Source organism: Bufo bufo, chromosome 4, assembly GCF_905171765.1.
Source record: "Bufo bufo chromosome 4, aBufBuf1.1, whole genome shotgun sequence".
NCBI classification, from domain to species: Eukaryota; Metazoa; Chordata; class Amphibia; order Anura; family Bufonidae; genus Bufo; species Bufo bufo.
Genome location: NC_053392.1, coordinates 15,164,297 through 15,175,691, shown reverse-complemented (window position 1 = coordinate 15,175,691; position 11,395 = coordinate 15,164,297).

The window sequence follows — 11,395 nt, the reverse complement described above, 5'->3', positions numbered from 1 at the left end:
GGTCAGACCTCCCAAGCCCCCCTGAGCCCTCACAGGTAAGACCTCCCAAGCCTCCCTGAGCCCTCACAGGTCAGACCTCCCAAGCCTCCCTGAGCCCTCACAGGTCAGACCTCCTAAGCCTCCCTGAGCTCTCACAGGTCAGACCTCCCAAGCCCCCCTGAGCCCTCACAGGTCAGACCTCCCAAGCCCCCCTGAGCCCTCACAGGTCAGACCTCCTAAGCCCCCCTGAGCCCTCACAGGTCAGACCTCCCAGGCCCCCCTGAGCCCTCACAGGTCAGACCTCCCAGGCCCCCCTGAGCCCTCACAGGTCAGACCTCCCAAGCCCCCCTGAGCCCTCACAGGTAAGACCTCCCAAGCCCCCCTGAGCCCTCACAGGTCAGACCTCCCAATCCCCCCTGAGCCCTCACAGGTCAGACCTCCCAAGCCTCCCTGAGCCCTCACAGGTCAGACCTCCCAAGCCCCCCTGAGCCCTCACAGGTTAGACCTCCCAAGCCCCCCCTGAGCCCTCACAGGTCAGACCTCCCAAGCCCCCCTGAGCCCTCACAGGTCAGACCTCCCAGGCCCCCCTGAGCCCTCACAGGTAAGACCTCCCAGGCCCCCCTGAGCCCTCACAGGTAAGACCTCCCAAGCCCCACTGAGCCCTCACAGGTCAGACCTCCCAAGCCCCCCTGAGCCCTCACAGGTAAGACCTCCCAGGCCCCCCTGAGCCCTCACAGGTAAGACCTCCCAAGCCCCACTGAGCCCTCACAGGTCAGACCTCCCAAGCCCCCCTGAGCCCTCACAGGTCAGACCTCCTAAGCCCCGCTGAGCCCTCACAGGTCAGACCTCCTAAGCCCTCACAGGTCAGACCTCCCAAGCCCCCCTGAGCCCTCACAGGTCAGACCTCCTAAGCCCCCCTGAGCCCTCACAGGTCAGACCTCCCAGGCCCCCCTGAGCCCTCACAGGTCAGACCTCCCAGGCCCCCTGAGCCCTCACAGGTCAGACCTCCCGAGCCCCCCTGAGCCCTCACAGGTCAGACCTCCCGAGCCCTCACAGGTCAGACCTCCCAGGCCCACCTGAGCCCTCACAGGTCAGACCTCCCAAGCCCCTCTTTGCCCATATTCGGATAATTTTTGCTCTATTTCGTAAGAGAAAACTATTGAATTGTTTAAATATACAGGAAAAATTGATCTTTCATGAAATGAACCATAAGTGTCCCTCTTTGAAAGTTCAAAAAGTTGGATTTAATAAAGATTTTTTTTGATGCAGTGTTATTGACGTGCTGATTTGGATAAAGTATGATTGATTTTACTGTATTGATATCCTATTGTCATATAATGTATGGTTTATCTGAACAATTGGCTGTATGTAAAACCTTTAATAAAAATGATCTGATTCAAGAAAGTTCAAAAAGTTGGGACATTTGTCATAGGTAAACCCAGCGGCGCCATAGAGTGACATCACTGACCCATACCCACTGCCATGACATCACCACCCTGTGCCCTCTGGAATCCTCGTGGATGGAAGGTATGTGTCACTTCACCGAGGCCAGGAACCGCAGTAAGAGCCGGTATTTTATGTGTCAGCAGCAGCTATTGCTAATTGACACCGTGAGATTTAGCATGGCTTTCATAGCTGATTTGGGACGGCTCTTACTGGGAGTAGTCAAAGTGCTGGGTGGGTGACTACTCCCCATGTTCCAGGCCGGGTTTTGCCAGGCATAAAAAACAGCCAGCACTGCCAGGTGTGTGGATTTACCTCCCTCTGACAGTGGAGCTCAGGAGTCTGAGGGCTGTGCTGGGGTTTGTTAATTTCTAACGATAATTTGTTTTCCCTTAGTCCTAACAGTGGCACAGATGGGGTATTTCACCCCCCGTGGACTGGTAGGACAGGTGGAAATTTTATTGACACTTAATAATTAAATAATTGACTAGACCCTCCCACCTCCAATAAAAGAGGGTTATCACCAGTCCCCTGTGTAGTTATAAGTAGAAATAAGCAACAATAATGTATAACAATTTAACAACAAATAACTAAGGGGGGGATATTTGTGTGCCACTGTTAGGACTAAGGGAAAACAAATTATCATTAGAAATTAACGATTTCCTTACGTCCTAACCAGTGGCACAGATGGGGATTAGGAAGTAGCCACCGCTCGGGTAGAGTGGGCCTTCACAAACTCAGGTGGCTCCGAACCTTGAGACACATAAGACTCCCGAATTGATTAATTTAATCCATCGACTGATGGAAGGCTTAGAAGCTTTCCTACCCTTGTGGGTACCGGAAAAAAAGATAAGGAGATCTTTATCTTTCCTAAATACCTTGGACCGCTCCAGGTAAATTCTGAGACATCAAGGGTATGGAGCCCTCTTTCTTCTAAGGAGGGGATTGGAGCCAAAACTGGAAGAGAAATCACCTGGTTGATGGTTGATGTTGCTGAATGAAGGCACCTTTGGAATAAAGGTAGGCAAGAACTTTGATTGTGCCCAGGAGTTCTTTAGAGTGGGTGGCCCCTACGACCCTTCTCTCGGGTAAGATGTTAATTTGGCCCTTGTTACTCTGTGAGGGCTCGGAAAACATTCTGGAGAGGGCGTCAGCCTTGCCGTTTTTTGCTTTGGCCAAAATGTACACCAATGCCTCATCCAGCATAGAGGCAGGGCAGAATGCTGGTTGCAGAGTGCCATTTCATTTGTGTCTTTTTCTTTGTATGTGTATTTCGCCATAGCAATGTGCACCTACATACAGGGTTGTGCTGATTGAATCCCCCACATTTTTTCTTTGTAGTATATATTGGAGGTGTGGCGATCTCCATGCAGTCATGCACACCTGACCAGTCAATCTGTCCTGGAGGCTGGTTTTAAAGTCAGTATAAAACTGAGTCTACTTCTACAGGGCCTACCAGTAGGCATTTGGCTCCAGGAGAAGTATATAGTGGGCTCAGCATGCATGTTGGTACTTGCATCCCTGGATCCGACGAAAGCTGTAATGGCACCGGACGGGGTTAAAAGCAGAGTGTGCTTGGCGTGCATGCTGCACCTGCATTCCCTGGACTTTGTGTGGCTGTCATGGCCCATAAACAGGTAGGAACTAGGGTTGGGCGATATACCGGTATCACGATATACCGCGGTATTAAAAAAACGGCGATATGGCGATATCGCTGTTTCCAAAATACCGCGGTATTTTGTGACGTCATCAAAGCGGTCAGCTCACATTGTGCGCTGACCGCTTCTAAACGTGCGCCCGCCCGCCGCTGCACCTTGCATAGCGCTGCCGCTGAGTAACATTACTTCCTCTCGCTCCTGGCCTGGCTCCTTCTTGCTCCGCCTCCCTTAGTCAAGTCTCCACCCACCATCTGACATCATCACCGTCGTCACCCACCGGCTCTATTGTATATGTGGCGATGGCGAATCGATCCCCTGTGTGAGTACTGGTGTCTCTGGAGAGACTTTTCCTGCGGCTGCCTCACTAGTGTGTGCTCTGGTGACGAAATTATAAACTTACTACTTCCCGCAGCAGCCGCCCCCGGCTCTCCCTCCTCCTTGCTCCCATATTCAAATCTCTGCCCACCGGCATCTGATGTCAGAATCAGAGCACACAAGCGAGGCAGCCGCGGGAAAGGTATATCGCAAAGTATTACTGCATGTATGGTGGCCTGTGGCCACAAGACCTTATTATAACACCTCCTTGTGGCCCCCCATACAGAGTAACGCCTCCTTGTGGCCCCCCATACAGTGTAACGCCTCCTTGTGGCCCCCCATACAGTGTAACGCCTCCTTGTGGCCCCCCATACAGTGTAACGCCTCCTTGTGGCCCCCCATACAGTGTAACGCCTCCTTGTGGCCCCCCCATACAGTGTAACGCCTCCTTGTGGCCCCCCATACAGTGTAACGCCTCCTTGTGGCCCCCCCATACAGTGTAACGCCTCCTTGTGGCCCCCCCATACAGTGTAACGCCTCCTTGTGGCCCCCCCATACAGTGTAACGCCTCCTTGTGGCCCCCCCATACAGTGTAACGCCTCCTTGTGGCCCCCCCATACAGTGTAACGCCTCCTTGTGGCCCCCCCATACAGTGTAACGCCTCCTTGTGGCCCCCCCATACAGTGTAACGCCTCCTTGTGGCCCCCCCATACAGTGTAACGCCTCCTTGTGGCCCCCCATACAGTGTAACGCCTCCTTGTGGCCCCCCCATACAGTGTAACGCCTCCTTGTGGCCCCCCCATACAGTGTAACGCCTCCTTGTGGCCCCCCCATACAGTGTAACGCCTCCTTGTGGCCCCCCCATACAGTGTAATGCCTCCTTGTGGCCCCCCCATACAGTGTAACGCCTCCTTGTGGCCCCCCATACAGTGTAACGCCTCCTTGTGGCCCCCCATACAGTGTAACGCCTCCTTGTGACCCCCCCATACAGTGTAATGCCTCCTTGTGGCCCCCCCATACAATGTAACGCCTCCTTGTGGCCCCCCCATACAGTGTAATGCCTCCTTGTGGCCCCCCCCATACAGTGTAACGCCTCCTTGTGGCCCCCCCCCCCCATACAGTGTAACGCCTCCTTGTGGCTGCCCCCATACAGTGTAACGCCTCCTTGTGGCTGCCCCCATACAGTATAACGTCTCCTTGTGGCCCCCCATACAGTATAACGTCTCCTTGTGGCCCCCCCATACAGTATAACGTCTCCTTGTGGCCCCCCATACAGTATAACGTCTCCTTGTGTTTTTTTTACTTTTAAACGGGTATTTATCGCGATATATATCGTTATCGCGATAAATTTTTTAATATCGTTATCGTCTGAATATTTTTGATATCGTCCAACCCTAGTAGGAACTAGTGTTAGGGACCACTCCATAGAGGCGACCTTGACGTAGTGAGTGGCTTATTACGCTTTGGCCAAAATGTACACCAATGCCTGATCCAGCATAGAGGCAGGGCAGAGTGCTGGTTGCAGAGTGCTATCACATTTGTGTCTTTTTCTTTGTATATGTATTTCGCCATAGCAATGTGCACCTACATATAGGGTTGTGCTGATTGAATCCCCCACAAATTCTGAGACATCTCGAGACATCAAGGGTATGGAGCCCTCTTTCTTCTAAGGAGGGGATTGGAGCCAAAACTGGAAGAGAAATCACCTGGTTGATGGTTGATGTTGCTGAATGAAGGCACCTTTGGAATAAAGGTAGGCAAGAACTTTGATTGTGCCCAGGAGTTCTTTAGAGTAGGTGGCCCCTACGACCCTTCTCTCGGGTAAGATGTTATTTTGGCCCTTGTTACTCTGTGAGGGCTCGGAAAACATTCTGAAGAGGGCGTCAGCCTTGCCGTTTTTTGATCCGGGGCAATAGGTGATGAGAAAGTTGAAGCGGGAAAAGAATAGGCTCCATCTGGCCTGTCTGGCTGAGAGTCTCTTAGCGCTGCGGATGAACTCGAGGTTCTTGTGGTCAGTTAGTACGATTATGGGGTTGGTGGCTCCCTCCAGCAGATGTCTCCACTCGGAGAAGGCATCCTTGATCGCCAGTAGTTCTTTGTTCCCGATGTCATAGTTCTTCTCGGAGGGGGACATCTGGCGGGAGAAATATGCGCACGGGTGTAATAGCATCCTCTCCCCTGTCCGTTGTGACAAAACTGCCCCCACGCGGAGTCTGATGCATCCACTTCGACTGTAAATGGGAGCTCGGGGTTCGGGTGGATTAGGATTGGGGCAGAAGTGAAGAGGAGATTCAACTTGGTGAAGGCCTCCTGGGCCTCGGGTGTCCAGGAGAAGGGGACTGCCTTCTTGGTGAGTTGGGTGATTGGTGCTATGACCTTGGAGAAGTTCCGGATAAACTTCCGGGTCCATACTTAGGCCCTCTGGGGAGATGATGTATCCGAGGAACTGAGTGGTGGTTCGCTCAAACTCGCATTTCTCTAGCTTGATGTAGAGAGAGTTCTGTCGGAGTCTCTGCAGTACCCTGCGGACGTGTTCCCGGTGCTGCTCGAGGTCTTCAGAGAAGATCAAGATGTCGTCCAGGTAAACGACTACAAACAGATCCAGCATGTCCCTGAGGACGTCGTTAATGAAGTGCTGGAAGGTGGCGGGAGCATTGCAGAGTCCGAAAGGCATGACCAGGTACTCGAAATGACCATAACGTGTCCGGAAGGCGGTCTTCCATTCGTCCCCAGGGCGGATTCGGACGAGGTTGTAGGCCCCTCGAAGGTCGAGTTTAGTGAAGATCTTCGCTGCCTGGATTCTCTCAAGGAGTTCTGAAATCAGTGGGAGCGGGTACCGTTTTTTTACGGTGTGGCGAAACCAACCTCGCCACTGGGTTTTGGAGAGGACTGGCTGCTGGCCTCTTGCCCCTGGATTATGGGCCATATACTAACTTTTAAACCCCTGAACCTATTCAAGTGAATTTTGGATAGGTTTGTCCCCAAGTTATACTGTTTAAATTTATATAAGTTATATGTATGGCCAATGTAAACTCACAAAGTTGTAACAATTTATAATAAGTGTAACTTGTCAGCTTGGGAGGAAAATGCTGGGTGGGTTTCTATTGTGCCATTGTCCCATTGTGTGTTTAAATGGTGATGTCTGTTCTGTTGTCCTCACATGTGTATTGGCGATCTCCCTTTGTCCTCAGAGATAATTGGATTGCTCCTCAGGTTGTCTCCGGGACAGAGAGGAGGAGACCATGATGCATTGTGGGGATATGTTGTCCTATGTCACAGTCTTCATTCTGGTCCTCTGGGGGCGTGAACGATTGGTTGCTGTTGTATCATTGTATGTGTTGTAAATTACTGATTGGTTATATTTCAAACCCCTGTGGGCAGTACTATGTTTGTGGTTTATGAATAAAAGAGGCTGTACGTGAAGTACAGTCAGACCACTGCTTGACCCTCAACACGGAGCCTTGTCTCGTTATTGGGGGGATTCACTGTATGCTGTTAGAGGACCGATTGCCAGAAGTGTAAGCTGATCCCTGTTCGTCTGCTAGCAGCTATTCGAGAGGTTCCAGTTTGGAGTGCTACTTTATATCCAGTTCGGGACTTTGGTGTTCTGCAGTAGCTGCGCCTGTCTCTCAGAAAGGGGCTTATCGCCTAAACGGATTTTAACCCCTTGTCTGCTGAAACGGTCCGTTACATTGGTGGCAAGCAGCGGGATCGTTCCTACAGCCAGAAGGACAGCTATAGGAGACACCATTTCTGTGGATTCTACAATTTAAGGACAACGCATGTCCCAGTACAGCGTCCCTGACAGCAGCAGGATGGAACCAGCAGTGTTATACGAGGAGGAGGACCTGGATGGCCGGGATGCATTAAGGAAAGGCATCTGGTACCAGGCCCTGGATAATCTACAATACCAGCGGGGTGAGAGTCTCCCCAGTGAAGAGCAGCGGTTGCAGAAGCAAGTGGCCCTGCGGATGCCCTTCCTGGGAGAGCAGCCCCTGGAGGAATGGGTGAAGGAACTAGAGCACCGGGTATGGCAGGAGCTATGGCTGGAGGATGCCTACCAGGCGCTTTGTGGTATATGGCACAGTATATACCCTGGACAGCCGAACATGACAAGCCAGAGGGAGAGGAGTTTTATGGTCCTGGCTTGTTATGGGAGTCCTTTGCAGAGCCTGACTTCGGGAGCCCTGCACAGTCCAGACTTCAGGACATTTTTTATGAGAGGGAGGCTAGGCATGAGTGGGATGACCCCCATGAGGTAGAACAAGACCTGGCTCACCTAGCAACCCTGGAGTGGGAACTGGAGCAGGACTACCGAGATCTCTTCCACTCCATTGAGAAGGCTCAGCAGGACGGTAAGGTGACAGACCCAGATCCAGACCCATTCAGCTGGGCAGATATTGTAGAGTGTTACTGGGAAGGACCCCAGGTGGCCGGTAGAGATGGGACCGAGGTCTCTCCGCCGGTCCTGCAGGGAATTGGGAGCCCAGTCTCCATTCCCCAGCGGCAGTGTGAAGTGCAGGGAGAGGAGAGCAGCGTCCTCCTTCCCCAGCGGCAGGCTGAGTTACAGGGGGCAGAGGTAGTAGTTCCTGCCCCCCAGCAGCAGAGTGATATGCCGAGAAGGCAGTGTGAAATGCAGGGAGAGGAGAGCAGCGTCCGCTCTCCCCAGCGGCAGGCTGAGTTACAGGGGGCAGAGGTAGTTGTTCCTGCCCCCCAGCAGCAGCATGATTTTTTGGGAATTGGGAGCCCAGTCTCCATTCCCCAGCGGCAGGCGGAGTTACAGGGGGCAGAGACAGTCGGTCCTGTCCCCCAGCGGCAGAGTGTCCAGCAGGGAATAGAGAGCCCAGTCTCCTTTCCCCAGCAGCAGGACACTGTATTGGGAGCGGAGACGGTCGGTCGCCCTCCCCAGCGGCTGGAAGTATGTATGGGAGAGGAGCTCGTTACCCCCTCTCCCCAGCGGCAGCTTAACGCACCAGGGGGAGACAGCAAGCCCCACAACAGTGCAGATGGGACCGTGGTCTCTGCACTTACAGCACAGGGGGTAGAGACAGTCAGTCTCCCCCTCCAACAACCAGGCTCCAACCAGGCTTCTTCCGTGGTAGCGCTGGCACCAGGGCAGAGTACCGCTGATCCCTGCCCACAAAGCAACCTCCACTCCAAGCCAGGGAGCAACACAGAGACCGGGAGTACCAGCTTCCAACATAACCTTGGTGGACTCACTGGACAGAGACAGGCTACCAAATGCAACAGGTCCAGTATTGGGTTGTGGGTGGGCTGCCAGACTAACTCAGGTACCGACCGGCGTGAGGTCAGGTACCTGGTTAGTCTTCCCTGGGGGGGGGGGGGGAGATGTGTGGCGAAACCAACCTCGCCACTGGGTTTTGGAGAGGACTGGCTGCTGGCCTCTTGCCCCTGGATTATGGGCCATATACTAACTTTTAAACCCCTGAACCTATTCAAGTGAATTTTGGATAGGTTTGTCCCCAAGTTATACTGTTTAAATTGATGTAAGTTATATGTATGGCCAATGTAAACTCACAAAGTTGTAACAATTTATAATAAGTGTAACTTGTCAGCTTGGGAGGAAAATGCTGGGTGTGTTTCTATTGTGCCATTGTCCCATTGTGTGTTTAAATGGTGATGTCTGTCCTGTTGTATCTACATGTGTATTGACGATCTCCCTTTGTCCTCAGAGATAATTGGATTGCTCCTCAGGTTGTCTCCGGGACAGAGAGGAGGAGACGATGATGCATTGTGGGGATATGTTGTCCTATGTCACAGTCTTCATTCTGGTCCTCTGGGGGCGTGAACGATTGGTTGCTGTTGTATCATTGTATGTGTTGTAAATTACTGATTGGTTATATTTCAAACCCCTGTGGGCAGTACTATGTTTGTGGTTTATGAATAAAAGAGGCTGTATGTGAAGTACAGTCAGACCACTGCTTGACCCTCAACACGGAGCCTTGTCTCGTTATTGGGGGGATCCGCTGTATGCTGTTAGAAGACCGATTGCCAGGATTGTATGCTTTTCCTGTTCGTCTGCTAGCAGCTATTCGTGAGGTTCCAGTTTGGAGTGCTACTTTGTATCCAGTTCGGGAATTTGGTGTTCTGCAGTAGCTGTGCCTGTCTCTCAGAAAGGGGCATACCGCCTAAACGGATTTTAACCCCTTGTCTGCTGAAACGGTCCGTTACATACGTTTATGTCGTTAAGCTTTCTGTAGTCTATGCAGGGACGCAGGGAGGAGTCTTTTTTCTCCACGAAGAAAAAGGGGGCTCCCGCGGGGGAGGTGGAGGGCCGGATGAACCCCTTCCTCAGGTCCTCGTCCAGGTACTCTTTCAGAGCCTTGAGCTCAGGCTCTGAGAGGGAGTAGATACTGCCAAAGGGTATTTCGGCCCCGGGCAACAGTTCTATAGGGCAGTCGTAGGGTCGGTGTGGTGGCAGTTTGTCTGCGTTTTTTTGTCGCAGACATCCTGGAACTCGCGGTATTGAGGGGGTAGCAGATCCTTGACGGATAGTTTTGAGATGGTGGTGTCTTCGGGTGGAAGGACGGGTTTGTGGGAGCAATTTAGCGAGCAGAACTCGGACGGGAATCGTATGCAGCGAGTTTCCCAGTCCACCGAGGGGTTGTGGGTGGCCAACCATGGGATGCCCAAGATCACTGGGAACTTCGGGGAGGCGATCAGAGAGAAGTGGATCTTTTCACGGTGATCTGGTAGTTGTAGTTCGGTGGTCTCGTGAGTGGCCGGCCCCGAGGAGAGTGGGGATCCGTCGACGGTTTCCAGGTCAACGGGGGCTGCCTTGATTGTCAGTGGAATGTTCTTTTCGCGGGCAAAGGTTAGGTCCATGAAGTTGCCTCCCGCCCCGGAGTCTAACATCGCTGAACAGGGGAATTGTCTCCCCTCAATGTCGATGAGGATGGGGACGATGAAGTGGGATCCATGAGCCGCCGTGTTGTTATTTTCAGGGGTTGCTGGCGGGGTTGGAGTCTGTGATTGCTCCTTTATCTCTGTGACGGCAATAGTCTTTCGGATCTTATGAGGACATTTGATGGCAAAATGACCCGGCTCCCCACAGTAGAGGCAGAGGTTTTCGGCCAGCCTTCTCTCTATTCTCAGCTGTGGATAGAGACCTACGTAGAGCGTCGACCTGCATAGGTTCAGTTACTGACTGGGGGTCGCGCTGGGCGGTGGAAGAGAAGGAGTAAGTGGGTCTGTGGTCCGAGAACCAGAGTCTTTCTTTCTTCCTCTCGGAGAGTCTTTGATCTATCAGGATGCATAACTGAATGAAGTCATCCAGATCGTCCGGGGCCTCAACTCTGGCGAGTTCGTCCTTTATTAATTCGGACAGGCCTCGCCGGAATTGGCTTCTCTGTGCCGCTGGGTTCCAGGTGGTGTCCGTGACCCAACGGCGAAACTCGGCGGTGTATTCGGCGACGGAGCGTCTCCCTTGCCGCAGACCATGTAGTCGCGCCTCGGCTGTCGCACAGCGGTTGGGGTCGTCGAAGACTTGGCTCATGGCGGTGATGAAGTTGTTTAGGTTGTCCAGGAGCTGACTGTTAGTCTCCACGTAAGGTGATGCCCATCCGTCAGGAGATTGACCACGAATAGCACCTTATTTTTCTCGGTGGTGAAGGGGGCCGGGTACATCTGAAAATAGATGCGGCATTGGTTTAGAAACCCCCGATACTGGCGCCTGTCGCCGCTGAATCTTGATGGGAGTGGCATGCGGGTGTCTGCGGGCGCGCCGCGGACGTCCAGGAGTTGCCTCTGTAGTTCAATAATCTCCCTCTGTTGGCTTTGGACTACACCTTGGAGCTGGGCAAATTTCTCCTGATATGTAGTACCAAATTCTTGAAGTACGGAGACCTGCTTACGCAGAGTGGCCATTGCGGACTCCATAGTGTGGCTGATTATTCTGTAACAGTCCTACAGGCTCACCTGAGTCAGAGGACCGCTGGCTGGAGGTAGGAGTGGAGCCCAGTGGCAAGGACCGCAGGCAG